This window comes from Aethina tumida, chromosome 7 (assembly GCF_024364675.1).
Source record: "Aethina tumida isolate Nest 87 chromosome 7, icAetTumi1.1, whole genome shotgun sequence".
NCBI lineage: Eukaryota > Metazoa > Arthropoda > Insecta > Coleoptera > Nitidulidae > Aethina > Aethina tumida.
This window is the reverse complement of record NC_065441.1, coordinates 8,661,217-8,676,087: the sequence shown is the minus strand read 5'-3', so window position 1 is coordinate 8,676,087 and position 14,871 is coordinate 8,661,217. Positions and strand designations below refer to the sequence as shown.

General features: G+C 32.2%; 6 non-coding genes across 6 annotated transcripts; 1 reads left to right on the top strand and 5 right to left on the bottom strand.

Moving 5' to 3' along the window:
* Positions 1 to 4,523: 4,523 nt before the first annotated feature.
* On the top strand, positions 4,524 to 4,595 carry Trnad-guc (transfer RNA aspartic acid (anticodon GUC)). The gene has a single exon. It is a non-coding gene; the product is annotated as a tRNA-Asp (tRNA).
* A 1,601-nt stretch (positions 4,596 to 6,196) lies between these two features.
* On the bottom strand, positions 6,197 to 6,268 carry Trnad-guc (transfer RNA aspartic acid (anticodon GUC)). The gene has a single exon. It is a non-coding gene; the product is annotated as a tRNA-Asp (tRNA).
* Positions 6,269 to 6,457: 189 nt separating this feature from the next.
* Positions 6,458 to 6,529, bottom strand: Trnad-guc (transfer RNA aspartic acid (anticodon GUC)). Its single transcript has one exon. It is a non-coding gene; the product is annotated as a tRNA-Asp (tRNA).
* A 188-nt stretch (positions 6,530 to 6,717) lies between these two features.
* Trnad-guc (transfer RNA aspartic acid (anticodon GUC)) lies at positions 6,718 to 6,789 on the bottom strand. The gene has a single exon. It is a non-coding gene; the product is annotated as a tRNA-Asp (tRNA).
* A 188-nt stretch (positions 6,790 to 6,977) lies between these two features.
* Trnad-guc (transfer RNA aspartic acid (anticodon GUC)) lies at positions 6,978 to 7,049 on the bottom strand. Its single transcript has one exon. It is a non-coding gene; the product is annotated as a tRNA-Asp (tRNA).
* A 1,884-nt stretch (positions 7,050 to 8,933) lies between these two features.
* Positions 8,934 to 9,005, bottom strand: Trnad-guc (transfer RNA aspartic acid (anticodon GUC)). Its single transcript has one exon. It is a non-coding gene; the product is annotated as a tRNA-Asp (tRNA).
* Between the last annotated feature and the right edge of the window lie 5,866 nt (positions 9,006 to 14,871).

Here is a 14,871-nt window from a genome sequence, read left to right as displayed (position 1 = left end):
AATCACCACGATGTTTCATTGTGGATATAACAAACTTTTTGTGTTGTTTTATACCTATAGGAAGTTAGTTTTTCTGTCAATAAAATCCACTCGTCCGCATTGTTATGTTGTCCAGTGAATGTGATCCTAAGCAAGTCAAAATAGGACTTTCACATTTTTCGTAGAAACCAGGGTCAGACAAACCCCCATCCATTAACCATCATTTCGCAATCCTTAAACTAATTTCAGCAAGTCCTATTTCTTCCAGGTTGGTTGAAAAAACACAAAGTAAAATATTATAATTTTGTACACAGAAAAGTAAAAGGTGTACAAAAAGAATAAAATTAGACTGACCAGTTGCTGACAATTCAAATGGTACAGATCTTAATTTTTAATATATTTGAAAAGTTGCTATAATTATGGCCACTACTGTATATTTAAGTCACTTTTCAATATATTATCATAATCCATGTTGCTAAAAACCTTAACAAAATAACCAAAACTAATATAAAAATTTAGAAATTTGATTTAATAATATGTAAACTTTATTTTAAATTAATTTTATGTAACATATTTCCAATTAAACAAAAAACTGTTTGTTTAATTGGCTGATAAATTAAAATTGTGTATTTGTTCATTATAATCTTATTACATACATGCGCAAGTAATTTAATTATTTTTACTTGTCTTTAAATGAACAAAAAATATTTTATTCAATAATAATTAAAATATTTATTATTTGAATTGAAAATATCAATGTTTACAAGTAAAAAACCTAAATTACTTTCTTAATGAATGTAATGTAATTAATGATGTGATAATTCAAGTAAATTTTGTTTAAACTGTGTTTCACACTGGTGCAAAAATTTAGAAAAACTAATAAAACATACTTCATTCATTCGTAATATTTGAAACATTCAATAGTAAATTGTCCACAGTGATTTTTAATATTATTTAATTAAAGATTTGTACTCGTTCGCCAATTCCTAAACTAATTAAGTTATTTTTTTATCTTTAAAACCGCCTTGTCATAGTTGATTTTCATAAAATTTAAATTTTATATGTTAATTTTAGTTCTACTTTTTAACAATCTGTTTTAACAAGTTATACCATACAAAATATTTTAATTATTTTTTTTTATAAGTGAATTAATAAAAATTATAATAATAATTTTTCTGTGAACCCTTTGTGTCTATAATTAGTATAATATTAGAAAAAATATTAAATATTAATGTTAAATGTCTTGTTATACTCTTTTAATACAGTCAGTAATTTGCAATTGTCCCTAAACGATCGTGTTAAATAATAAATAAAAAGGATACATCCATTAAAAATCAAATAACCTATATGAAAATAATTATCGAAAATTATTTCAGTATTATTAATTGGTTCTACGAATGTTTTAGATACAAAGTTCAATCAAGTTTAAAGTTCAAAACTTGATTGAAAAGAGTAGGCTTTGAAAATAAAATCTACAGATTTAATCAGTTTTATCTTATTATTTTACTCAATATCTTATTATATACTCAATTTGACACAACAACAAAATGTGTGTAAAAATATTTTTTTATTAAAATATTTACAAAGTATTTAAGTAAAATTTTTATGTCAATAATAATTTATATTTATATATATATATATATATATATATATATATATATATATATAAATATATATATATATATATATATATATATATATCAATTTTTCAGTAAGCATAATTTGGTTTACATGTATATTTTACATATTTATTTATATTTTTTATCCTCTAAATATTCCAAATGGAAACAGCTGGGTAAATTTAGAATGTTTCTCGAATTTGATAAGAAGGTATATAAATCGATAATGTTGTATTGTAAAATTTAAAGATAACAACATTATGAATGATTGCTTATTACATATGTCAGTTAATGAAATTATGAAAATAACTTATACCGCCATAAAAACTATAAAAATATATTTTCTATTTTTCTTAAAACATTATTTATAACAATTATAAGTCATCTTCAAGAATTTAAGTTAATTGTCCACTTTGAATGACAATTATGGCAAAGTTCAATGGAAATTAATGCACTATGTCAACAGAACAGAAAAACAAAGAAATGTTTTTAGATTAATTTAAAATAACAATTCAAATTATATTGAAAACGTATCTAAAATTACGACGATCACTAAATTATTTTACAACCTTAGTATTGTCTAATGCGGTTTTCACACGTGTTACAGTTGTGAATTTTTTAATTTAATTATTTTTAAATTAATTATAAATATGTCACCTTCTTTGTAATTTATATAATACCTAGTTATATTTTTAATTAGTATTTTTTATTGATATTTTATTGTTTTTTTAATCCTCGTTCATTTGGTTTGTGAATTGGAGACTACAAAACGTAATTACACTTATTATCTATTTTAATGTTACGTTTTATTTCAATTTTGACTTATGACTTCGCATAATAAGAGGATAATGAGAATTTAATAATTAAACCTCCTCGTTTATTTATATTTGACTTGACAATATTTAATGAGCATTTTAGTAAAGAAAAGACAATTTTTATTTAAGGATTTGTTTAAATATTAATAAGTAAGTAATTACTTATTAATTTATTAACACATTAATTAAAATCAAGAATTGAAAATAAAATAAATAATATAAACAAATATAAATAGTATAATATAAATAATATTTAATTAAGTTGTTTAAATAATAATAATTTTTATAATAAATATATTCATTTATAATTTTATTGGATATAAATTATTTACTTGAAAATGGAACCAAACTGAATAAAAATTAATTTTTTTATTTATTATGTTAAGTAGTCAAATAAATACGATATTTTACTTTGTGGTTATGTGGTTAAATATTTGATTGATTATCTTTAACATTTACAAAATAGTATGGCAGAAAAATAAAAATTATAAAATTAGTAGGTCATCAGGATTTTTAATTTGTAAAATTATTAACAAACATGAAGATTCAAGTTTAAATATAAACAATTAATTCATTTATTTGTATCGTTGCAAATTATTTTAATATTCATAAAATTGTTAATTTTACTGCATTTTTAAATAATAAAATAGGAATTCTCATTAGCATTATGTCATTTTATATAATTAAAAAAATGGCATAAAATATAGTTATAGTTACAAAATTGTTTGTTTCAGAATAAATAGTGAAATATTTATGTTAAAATATATAATTGTATTTTATTTTCAATTAAAAATATGTCCATGAAAAATTTTAATTATAAATAAATAAATTCTAACTTTATTATGAGTGAATAATTTGACTAATTTGTGTGTGACTTAATTTAAATTTATTATTTATTTGTGACAGAAATAAAATAACAAAACTAGCAGAGATGACAGTTATCATTTAGTATGCGTAGGTGTAATTGGGGAAGCAAAGTTCAATTTTACATCTATTAATTAATACGAAATAAAACCGACGACATATTACGTTACATCCGATAATCAAACACAGTATTCCATACACGCACGCACTTCTTTCACGAAACTCCCATTATTATTAAGGTTAAGACAGACAAAAAACCTTGTCTGATTTGACCAAATACAACGCAATGTACGAGTTTATAAATTGATTAAAAAAATCTGCGTTAACTTACGTTGTTGTAAACGAATTAAGAAAATTGTAATAAATGGGACACGTTACACAACCTTGTTTTCATATGACTGCTGTATCGATTTTGTTAGGGTAGGTTTAATAAGTCGCCCTTTTGTGCCAGTACGCAGGGATGGGTCCAGGTAGAATAAAACGAGTTGCATACAGCTGAACTAGTTTCAATCAGATTTATATCACAGGTGGATCCGTGGTTTTAAATTTAGTATCTCTGAAATATATATTTTAACTAATAATCTTATTTGTAAATTATTAATTATTAAAATCATTAACTTTGAATTATTAATTGGAATTCGTTTTAGGAATAAAAATTTATTAACCAATGTAAATATTTTAATAACATTCTTTGCCCTGATTTTATTGTATTATAATGTATTTAATAAACGTTCTCTAGTAAAATGTAGAAATAAATTACAAAATTTTTAATGCAACCATATTATTTCTAAATAAGAGATAAATAAATAGATATTAAAGTATTTCACATACATATTCTGAACCAAATTGTAAATGGTGTATTATGGTTTGCCTACACTAAAGTATGGCGTAAACATAAAACAGTTAACAAATTTCTAAAATTCATTTATAATTATTAAACAAATATTTTTATGTTAATTTAATGACCAAAATATATTATGTTAAAAAAGGAATTAATAAGATGATATTAATGTTAATACAATTTAACTACAATTTTTTATTAAGTAAAATTGAAACGTCTCATTTTAATCTTTCATTAAATTTGTCTTGAATGAATAATGCTTTTTAATAAAATAAATTCATATGTTACGTGTAAGAAGATTTAGATATTATTTTAATTTTTATTTTAATAAAATAAAAACATAACGTGAAAATAAAAATAAATAAACTTAGCGATGTGAAGTACAAAAAGAATTATACAAAAATATCCTCGGTAGTATAGTGGTCAGTATCCCCGCCTGTCACGCGGGAGACCGGGGTTCGATTCCCCGCCGGGGAGAATTTTTTTTATAAAAAGAAAGATGTCAAAAAATTTTATTACACACAACCAAGTCCCCCTAAGACATTAACAAGACAAGTATTATTTTTAAATAAATTTTAAATTATTGAAAGAAAATAGTAAAAATTTAGAAAAAAAGATTTAATTTAAAGGATTTATGAAATAAATTAAGTCAAGACGAAGAAAAATTGTTTAATATTTATTAAAATTGAGATTATTAAATTTTTTATTTACGAATTATAATTATAATTATAATTTAAAATATAGGAAATAAATATTTAAAAATTTTAAAAATGATATTTATACCAATCATGTACGACAGAGATAGAAAAAGTCTGCAAATTTGCTTCGTAGTGGGAATCTTTTACTGTCTCTGTCATGCATGACCTCTCTCACAATTCAGTGGGAAAGGCTTTCCAATAAGTACATTTTGTACTATAAGCACTTTAATCATAACAGTATGGTAGCATCCTTTAAAATTGAAATCGTAATTTTAATAATATCTACAAAAACCAAAATATATTTATTTTAATATAGGAAGTTGTTTAAATTATTTGTAATTAATTTGTTGACAGACAACTGGCATGGTGTTAAAAATAGTGCCACGACGGGCGAGCGCAATACTATAAAAATACTTTTAATAAAGACCTCAGTAGCAATGCCGGCTGTACGTTAAGTGCGCTGGTGCGCTGAACCACCAATTCAAAAGATTTAAAAATTACAAAATATATTTTTATTTTTAAATTACCAAGGTTTAGAAAATAATTATATAAATTTTTTGAAAATAATGTTAATTGATATTGGAATTAGTACCATAAAAACCTAAATCGCAAGTGTAATTGCAATAAATTATATATAAAACGATTTTTTTTTTATTTTAATATAGCCCGATGATTATTTATAATCCTAAAGTATTGTACTTGATAGAATAAACTACACCTAGAATGGTGAAAGCGCCACCATGAGCGACGCAATACTACAAAAATACTTTTAAACATATCCTCGGTAGTATAGTGGTCAGTATCCCGTATTCTTTGAGCCACTCAAAACGTAAAAACACCCACTAAATCACAAAACACTATCCGAACAACACGAAATCTCCCTCAAAACACTTCAACGGGTGTTTTGCCTAAGTTTTTCCCGAACACACTAAATTACAGAACGTGCCATGCAGCAACAGCTTCTGCTAATTTTGTTTACAAATCCCATTATCTAATTCATATTGGAGATAAAGTGCCCCCAGAAATGCTACGACCATGTGAGGGGGGTCTTGGACCTATTCTACCTTCAAAATCGTTGTTGACGCTCAGAGATGCCACTACACCGGCAATTGGCCAAGCCACTCTCCCAGATGATGGACAACCCCGGACTCCATTCGGTAACCCACCTCCCCAAGAACGGAGCCTACGATACATAGTGCCCACTGGAGACTCGAGTTGTACGAAACAATGATATGTATTTTATCAAAAGACGAATAAAGTATATTTTAATTTTAGTTTAGTTTAGTAGACATAAATAATTTAGTCAACTGGCTATATAAATATAAATAAAATTTATAATGAAAATTTTTAAATATTCACATTTTTATAAAAAGAATTATCCTCCCCGGCGGGGAATCGAACCCCGGTCTCCCGCGTGACAGGCGGGGATACTGACCACTATACTACCGAGGATTTATTTAAAAGTATTCTTGTAGTACTGCATTCGTCCGTGGTGGCGCTAATTTATCTTCACTCCAGTTGTTTGTCAAAGAGTTAAATAGTTTAGACTTATAAATAATTTAATCAACTGGCTATATAAAAATAAATAAAATTTATAATATAATTTTTTAAAATGTTCACATTTTTACAAAAAGAATTATCCTCCCCGGCGGGGAATCGAACCCCGGTCTCCCGCGTGACAGGCGGGGATACTGACCACTATACTACCGAGGACTTATTTAAAAGTATTTTTGTAGTATTGCACTCGTCCGTGGTGGCGCTAATTTATCTCCATTCCAGTTGTTTGTCAAAAAGTTAAATAGTTCAGACTTATAGATAAATTACTCAACTGGTTATATAAAAAAAATAAAATTTATAATAAAAATTTTTAAGATGTTCACAATTTTATAAAAAGAATTATCCTCCCCGGCGGGGAATCGAACCCCGGTCTCCCGCGTGACAGGCGGGGATACTGACCACTATACTACCGAGGACTTATTTAAAAGTATTTTTTTAGTACTGCACTCGCCCGTGGTGGCGCTAATTTATCTCCACTCCAGTTATTTGTCAAAAAGTTAAATGTTTAGACTTATGAATAATTTAATCAACTGGCTATATAAAAATAAATAAAATTTATAATATAATTTTTTAAAATGTTCACATTTTTACAAAAAGAATTATCCTCCCCGGCGGGGAATCGAACCCCGGTCTCCCGCGTGACAGGCGGGGATACTGACCACTATACTACCGAGGACTTATTTAAAAGTATTTTTGTAGTACTGCACTGGCCCGTGGTGGTGCTATTTTTATTCACCACGCCAATTGCTCATTAAAAAATTAAATAATTAAGGTTTACATATAATTTAATCAACTAACTACACTGAAATAAATAAATTTTAAAAGAAGTTATCATAGTACGATAAGTAATCTGAATGTATCTCGTTAGTTTATTTTCAAAAATTTTAAAATTATATTTTCTATATTCCACATTTTATTTAGTAATATGATAATTAAATATTACTTTTACAAAACTTTTAATAAATAAAAGTAAAAACTTCATACTATTAAGTAGTTTAGTTTTAAATTCAGACCTTAATTTTTTTCTGTATTTTAAAATTTATTATTATTATTATATTTTTATTATATTCTAAAGGTTTACAATTCAAATATTATAATATCGAATATCTTAAGTAAAATAGGTTACTTCTGAACAAATATTAATAGTTATTAACAAATCTTTTTATTCAATTTATAGTTATATAACTATATATAGTTAGTTAAATATTTTGGTTAGATGGATGGACTAGTGTATAAACTGGGCCAGCTAAAACTGCCGAAACACAAAACATTTCGGCAGGAGTCCCACAGGGAACGGTGTTCGCACCAAAACTCTGCAACTTCTATACCTCCGACATCCCTAAGTTTTCCCACACTAACTTGGCATTATACGCGGATGACACTGCCATCTACAGCTCGTCCTTCAGCTCACAGGTCGCCACTCAACAGATTAAAATCCATCTGGGCATGCTCACTGCGTTTTTTGAGAGATGGAAAATTAAAATAAATCCTGAAAAAACAGAAATGATCAACTTTTCAAAAATATATACTAACACAAGGATAGTCTTTCCACCCACTATAGACGGAACCATCATCCCATGCAAAAAAGTCGTGAAATACTTAGGCACCTATCTGGACAATCGAGTGACCTTTAGACCCCATATCGACAAAATCAGACCAAAGATATTTGGCGCAATCAAGCCACTATACCCTCTAATCTCTGCAAACAGCCCCATGAGTAGAGATAACAAAATAAATTTATACACCACAGTCTTTCGACTCAGAAGCAGAACCCGACACATACACGACACAACTAGAATACCATATATACAGGATTACATCATTCAAGAGGCTAATAAATTCTATGAAAAACATATACACCATTCGACACTCACAAAACACATAACTGATGTCAGAAACCACAACATTGACCCTAATCACAAACACAAACCCCTTTACTACAAACTCCCAATTTTCCATAAACTCCCACCATAATGTCTGCCGCGCACTCAAAACTTTTTACTTAAAACGTAAAAACACCCACTAAATCACAAAACACTATCCCAACAACACGAAATGTCCCTCAAAACACTTCAACGGGTTTTTTGCCTAAGTTTTTCCTGAACACACTAAATTACAGAACGGGCCATCCAGCAACAGTTTCTGCTAATTTTGTTTACAAATCCCATTATCTAATTCATATTGGAGACAAAGTGCCCCCAGAAATGCTACGACCATGTGAGGGGGGTCTTGGACCTATTCTACCTTCAAAATCGTTGTTGACGCTCAGAGATGCCACTACACCGGCAATTGGCCAAGCCACTCTCCCAGATGGTGGACAACCCCGGACTCCATTCGGTAACCCACCTCCCCAAGAACGGAGCCTACGATACATAGTGCCCACTGGAGACTCGAGTTGTACGAAACAATGATATGTATTTTATCAAAAGACGAATAAAGTATATTTTAATTTTAGTTTAGTTTAGTAGACATAAATAATTTAGTCAACTGGCTATATAAATATAAATAAAATTTATAATGAAAATTTTTAAATATTCACATTTTTATAAAAAGAATTATCCTCCCCGGCGGGGAATCGAACCCCGGTCTCCCGCGTGACAGGCGGGGATACTGACCACTATACTACCGAGGATTTATTTAAAAGTATTTTTGTAGTACTGCATTCGTCCGTGGTGGCGCTAATTTATCTTCACTCCAGTTGTTTGTCAAAGAGTTAAATAGTTTAGACTTATAAATAATTTAATCAACTGGCTATATAAAAATAAATAAAATTTAGGTAAAGTTGCAGAATCGGTCACTCTAAGGAATATTTGTAGCGCATGCGTCAACTGGATTTGAAATCGTCTGTTTCGGAGATTTTAGACAGCATAGTTGCCAGATTTCATTTTTAACGAAATATGTAGAGAAATGATTTTTAGAAAAATATATATGTAATTTATTATGTTTTTCATGTATGACTTATATTATTTATGTGGTTGAATTCGAAAAGAGATAAAATTCGGCAAATCACTTTATTAATTAGTATATTCATTTTTTATTTACTCTATATTTCTTTGGTAGTTTAACTATCTAATTAAAAGTTCTTTATTAAATAATTAGGTAAATTTACAACATTAATATAAAATTAACAAAAAAGATATATTTATGTATTTTATAATAAAAAACAAAATCAATTAAAACAAAAAAATCTATTCCACTGGATATTGCTTCCTGATACAATTTAAAATGCTCATAAACATATTATGATTTTTAAATTTATTTCTCCATATGAATTCGTGGAGGTACGATGGAAACAGATCTTCCGAGGAACAGTCATGGTCTATGTAACTCGAAAAAAATTCAAAATGTTCAATGCAAATATAGTATAAATTGATTAATAAATTGGAATAAATTAAAAAATAATAAAAATTAAAAACATTTTTAATTAAATACAATACAATTATCTATATAGTAAAATATATTAATTAATTAACGACCCGTATCAATAAATTAAGATTGTACAAAAAAAATAATAAATGCAGCACACAAATAATCTATAAAGTAAGATAACTTAAAATATGACTGCTAACAAATTAAAAATAATCTTACTAAAGGAATAAAAGTAAAATATTTTAAAAATGAGAAAGATCTATAAAGTAAAATATATTAAATGAGCATACAAATAAATTAAGAAAGTAATTAGCAGAAGAATAGGAATAATATATTGTTTTTAAAAACGCCATGAGAATATAATCTGTAAAGTATAATATTTTAATAACGAGCAATAATCATCAAAATAGAAGAAATACTATACTTACCAAAAAAATAAAAAGTATAATACATACACAACAACACAACAATAATTCAACTATAAAAAATGATTCGAATATTTTGACCGTTGCAAACCGACAACACTGCACTTCAAAATATTCAAGAAGCGCGAAATCAGCGCCTCACGACGCATGCGCTAGATAATGTTCCTTAGAGTGACCGATTCTGCAACTTTACCAAAATTTATAATATAATTTTTTAAAATGTTCACATTTTTACAAAAAGAATTATCCTCCCCGGCGGGGAATCGAACCCCGGTCTCCCGCGTGACAGGCGGGGATAAACTAAACTAAACTAAACTAAAATATATATTTTATTTGTCTTTTTGTTAAAATACACATCATTGGCTCGTACAGCTCGAGACTCCTGTGGGCACTATATATAGTAGGCTCCGTTCTTGTGGGGGTGGGTTACCGAATGGAGTCCGGGGTTGTCCACCTTCTTGGAGATTGGCACGGCCAATTGCCGGTGTCGTGGCATCTCCGAGCGTCAGCAACGATGTTGAAAGCAAAATGGGTCCAAGACCCCCCTCACATGGTCGTTGCATTTCTGGGGGCATTTTGTCTCAATATGATTTAGATAATGGAACCTGTAGATGAAATTAGCGGAAACTGTTGCTGGATGGCCAGCTTTGCAATTTAGTGCGCTCGGGAAAAACTTAGTCAAAAAACCCGTTGAAGCATTTTTGGGGGAGGTTTCGCGTTGTTCGGATAATGTTTTATGGTTTAGTGGGCGTCTTTACGTTTTGCGTTTTAAGTGGAAAGTTTTGAGTGCGCGGCAGACATTATGGTGGGAGTTTGTGAAAAATTGGAAGTTTATGGTAGAGGGGTTTGTGTCTGTGATTAGGGTCAATGTTGTGGATTCTGACGTCAGCCATGTGTTTTGTGAGTATCGAGTGGTGTATTTGTTTTTCGTAGAATTTATTAGCCTCTTGGATGATGTAATCCTGTACATATGGCACTCCAGTTGTGTCGTGTATGTGTCGGGTTCTGCTTCTCTGGGGTGCGCTGATTGCCATTCTCAGTATTTTGTTTTGCAGTCGTTGTAGTATGTTAATGGCGGTTATTGAGGCTCCACACCAGATGGGGCATGCGTATGTCATGATGGGTCGGAGGATTGTGGTGTATAAGTTAATTTTGTTATCTCTACTCATGGGGCTGTTTGCAGAGATTAGGGGATATAGTGGCTTGATTGCACCAAATATCTTTGGTCTAATTTTGTCTATATGAGGTCTAAAGGTCAGCCGATTGTCCAGATAGGTGCCTAAGTATTTCACGACTTTTTTGCATGGAATGATGGTTCCGTCTATAGTGGGTGGAGATACTATCCTTGTGTTAGTGTATTTTTTTGTAAAGTTGATCAATTCTGTTTTTTCAGGATTTATTTTAATTTTCCATCTCTCAAAAAACGCAGTGAGCATGCCCAGATGGATTTTAATCTGTTGGGTGGCGACCTGTGAGCTAAAGGACGAGCTGTAGATGGCAGTGTCATCAGCGTATAGTGCCAAGTTAGTGTGGGAAAACTTAGGGATGTCGGAGGTATAGAAGTTGTAGAGTTTTGGTGCGAGCACCGTTCCCTGTGGTACTCCTGCCGAAGTGTTTCGTGTTTCGGATAATTCCCCGCTGATTTTTACCTGGAAGGTCCTTCCTCGCAGATACGAGTCGATTAGTTTGACCAGACATTTAGGCAGTTTTAGCTGGTCCAGTTTATACACTAGTCCATCCAACCATACGGTATCGAAGGCTTTCTGCATATCTAAAAAGAGTGCAACTGTGTTTCTCCCGAAGTTCCAGTGCTTCTTAGTGTGTTCAGCAATTCGCGCCACCTGCAGGACTGTGCCATGTTTGGGGCGGAATCCGAACTGCTCGTGTGGTGTTATGTGTAGGTGTGAGTCGGCTGTTTCCAGGCGTCGCAGTATAACTCTTTCGGCTACCTTGGAAATAGAGCTTAGTAGCGATATTGGCCTGTATGAGTTGGGGTTATGTGGCGGTTTACCGGGCTTTAGTACGGGGATAACCACAGCGTGTTTCCATTGTTCTGGGAAGTATTGCAGCCTAATAATACCATTGATAATATAGGTTAGATGGACCAGTGTCTTCCTTGGTATGTTTTTTAAAAGGATGTATTGGATACCGTCTGGTCCTGGAGCTTTGTTATTTGGCAGCTTTCGCAGAATTTGCTGCACTTCACTCGGCCTTGTGAGTAGTTTAGCAAGTTCATTGTTTTGAATTACCTCTGGTTGAGCTTTGTGTATATTCTGAGCCATTTGCTGTATGTAGTTTTGTTCCGGTGTGAGGTTTGTCGTATCAGTTTTATGAATTTCTGCAAAGTGTGTGGAGATGGCTGTAGCTTTAGATTTGTTGGACATGTGCTCGATGTTGTTGTAGAGGATGGTCGGGTATATAGGACGTTCCCCTTTTAGTTTCTTTACGTATCTCCATAAGGAGCAATCCGTGGCTTGGAGCCTGCCCAGAAGGTCCCGCCACACGTTATTTCTGTGTTGCCCGATTTTATATGTAATTTCGTTTTTGAGCCGGTTCATTATTTGTTTGTCATTGTCGAGTTTGTATTTGTGTCAACGTTTTTTGTGGTAGTTTTTTGTTTTGATAGCTTCTGTTATATCATCTGGAAGATCATCTGCTGGTGGTTTGGTTTTTGTTACCTTAGTAGTTTTGTTCCTGGCTATTTTTAGATTGAGTGTGAATGAATCCACTTCTCTCTTTAGTGATTCCAAATCCGTGATGTGACCTCTTAGGACCGTCAGAGTGTTTAGCTCGTGCCTGTACATGTCCCAGTTCGTTTCTCGGAAACAGAATTTGGTTTGTTGGAGGACATTTGTTCTTTTTTGTTGGATATTAATTAGCACTGGGGCATGGTCGGAGTCTAGTTCATGGAGTACAGTTGGTTCAGTCACTCTGCGTACTCCATTGCTTATGACTAGGTCTATTGTTGATGGAGTGCCCCCGTTATTGGGATAGTGCGTGGCTTCTTCAGGGAAAAGGAGGTCAACGTCGGAGTTGAGTATATAATTGTACAGGGTGGCTCCGTTGGTATTATTTCTGTGGCAGTTCCAGGCTGTGTGGCGAGAGTTAAGGTCCCCTAAGATTATGGTTTTGTTATACTTTTTGCAGAGTTGGTCTATTTGTGGTGTAGAAAAATTGTTGGATGGAGGGTTGTATGCGCACATTATTACGGTTCCGTCGGCTAGTTTGATTGATATATTCTCTATATGACTAGGTATACTATCTATTTTGGAGTGTGGGATGGAGTTTTTAACAAGGATTGCAACTCCTCCGTGTGTGTGGCGGGTGTGACCCGGGTTGTATTGCCTGTCTTCTCTGTAAGTTAGATAGTTTTTAATTTTGAAATTATGTCTGCTGGACAGTTTTGTTTCTGTTATGCAGATTATGTCTATTTTGTGTGTGTGCAGAAAATTAATTAAACATGGTATTTTGTTATTAACACTGTTAGCGTTCCAAGTGCAGATCTTCAGCCTAGATGTCATAGTTGTTTACGTCAAAGATGCAGAATTGTAGGAAAGCCTGGAATCTTTCCTGCTTGGTGCCAGCGTTGGACATTCTTGCGGTTAGGTCGCGGAGAGCTTGCACCATCTCCTTCATGTTAACTGCGTTCTGCAAGTCCCTGGCCACCGAGAACAGAGCTCCCATGTCCTCAGCGCCATCAGTGTCATCCTGTTGGTGCCCAGTTGCTCGTTGGGCGTTGTGTGCGGAGCTGGTAGCTATACTTTTTTGGGCCCTCTGTATCCAAATGTTGCTAGCTGGTGCTGATAGCTTCGGTTTTGGGTTGTTTACTTCGATTGTTGTCCGTTCCAGGGGTGGGTATTCTTGTAGGTTGGTTGGGTTAATTACTCCATTGGTTCCCCTGTTATCGCGTCTGGGCAGGTCAGTTAATGTTTTTGGGCCGGTTAATCGTTGAGCTTTTGGGTTGAATTTGTTGTGTTTACGGCGCTCCTCTAATTGTTGTAGTTTGTATATATATACAGGGCATTTGACACTGTTTGCGGTATGTGCCTCCTGGCAGTTAGCGCATTTGGGGGGTTCTTCCCTCGGCTTGGCACAGGTCTTCGTCTCATGTTGGTTGCCGCACTTCAGACACTTAGGATCCCTATTGCAGTTACTAGTGGCATGGCCCCACAGTTGGCATCGATGACACTGTATAATTTGCTTTTCATTTTTCCTTCTCTCCCAGAAAACTCTGGTGTGAAGGATATATCTGCAAGTTGTGTTCAGCCAATCGCAGGTAACTGTAGAATCTGTGACGACCATGAAAAGTGGTCTTTTCGTGGACCTGAGACGATATACCTGGTGTACTATGATGTCGTGGTTTGTTTTTATGTCATTTACTATGGTGTCTGTGTCTGGCTCACCATCCAGCCCCCTTACTACGAACGCGTGTGTTTTTTCGTTGGTATGGGTGTAAGTGTGGAATGCGACTTTCTCTTTTTGTATTTCGTGTAAGTATAATTTGTATTCGAGGTAGTCGTTGATGTATATGTGGGTATTGTTTTTGGTATATTTGATATTATATCCCTTCTTAATAAAGTCATTCAGTTGTGTTTGTAGTGCTTCGTGTTTTGAGGGTTTCCCATCAAGAACTATTGGCGGCGGGGTGGACTTCTTAGATGATTTTCTTGTGTTTGTCTTAGTTTTGTGGGTTTGCGGGTTGTT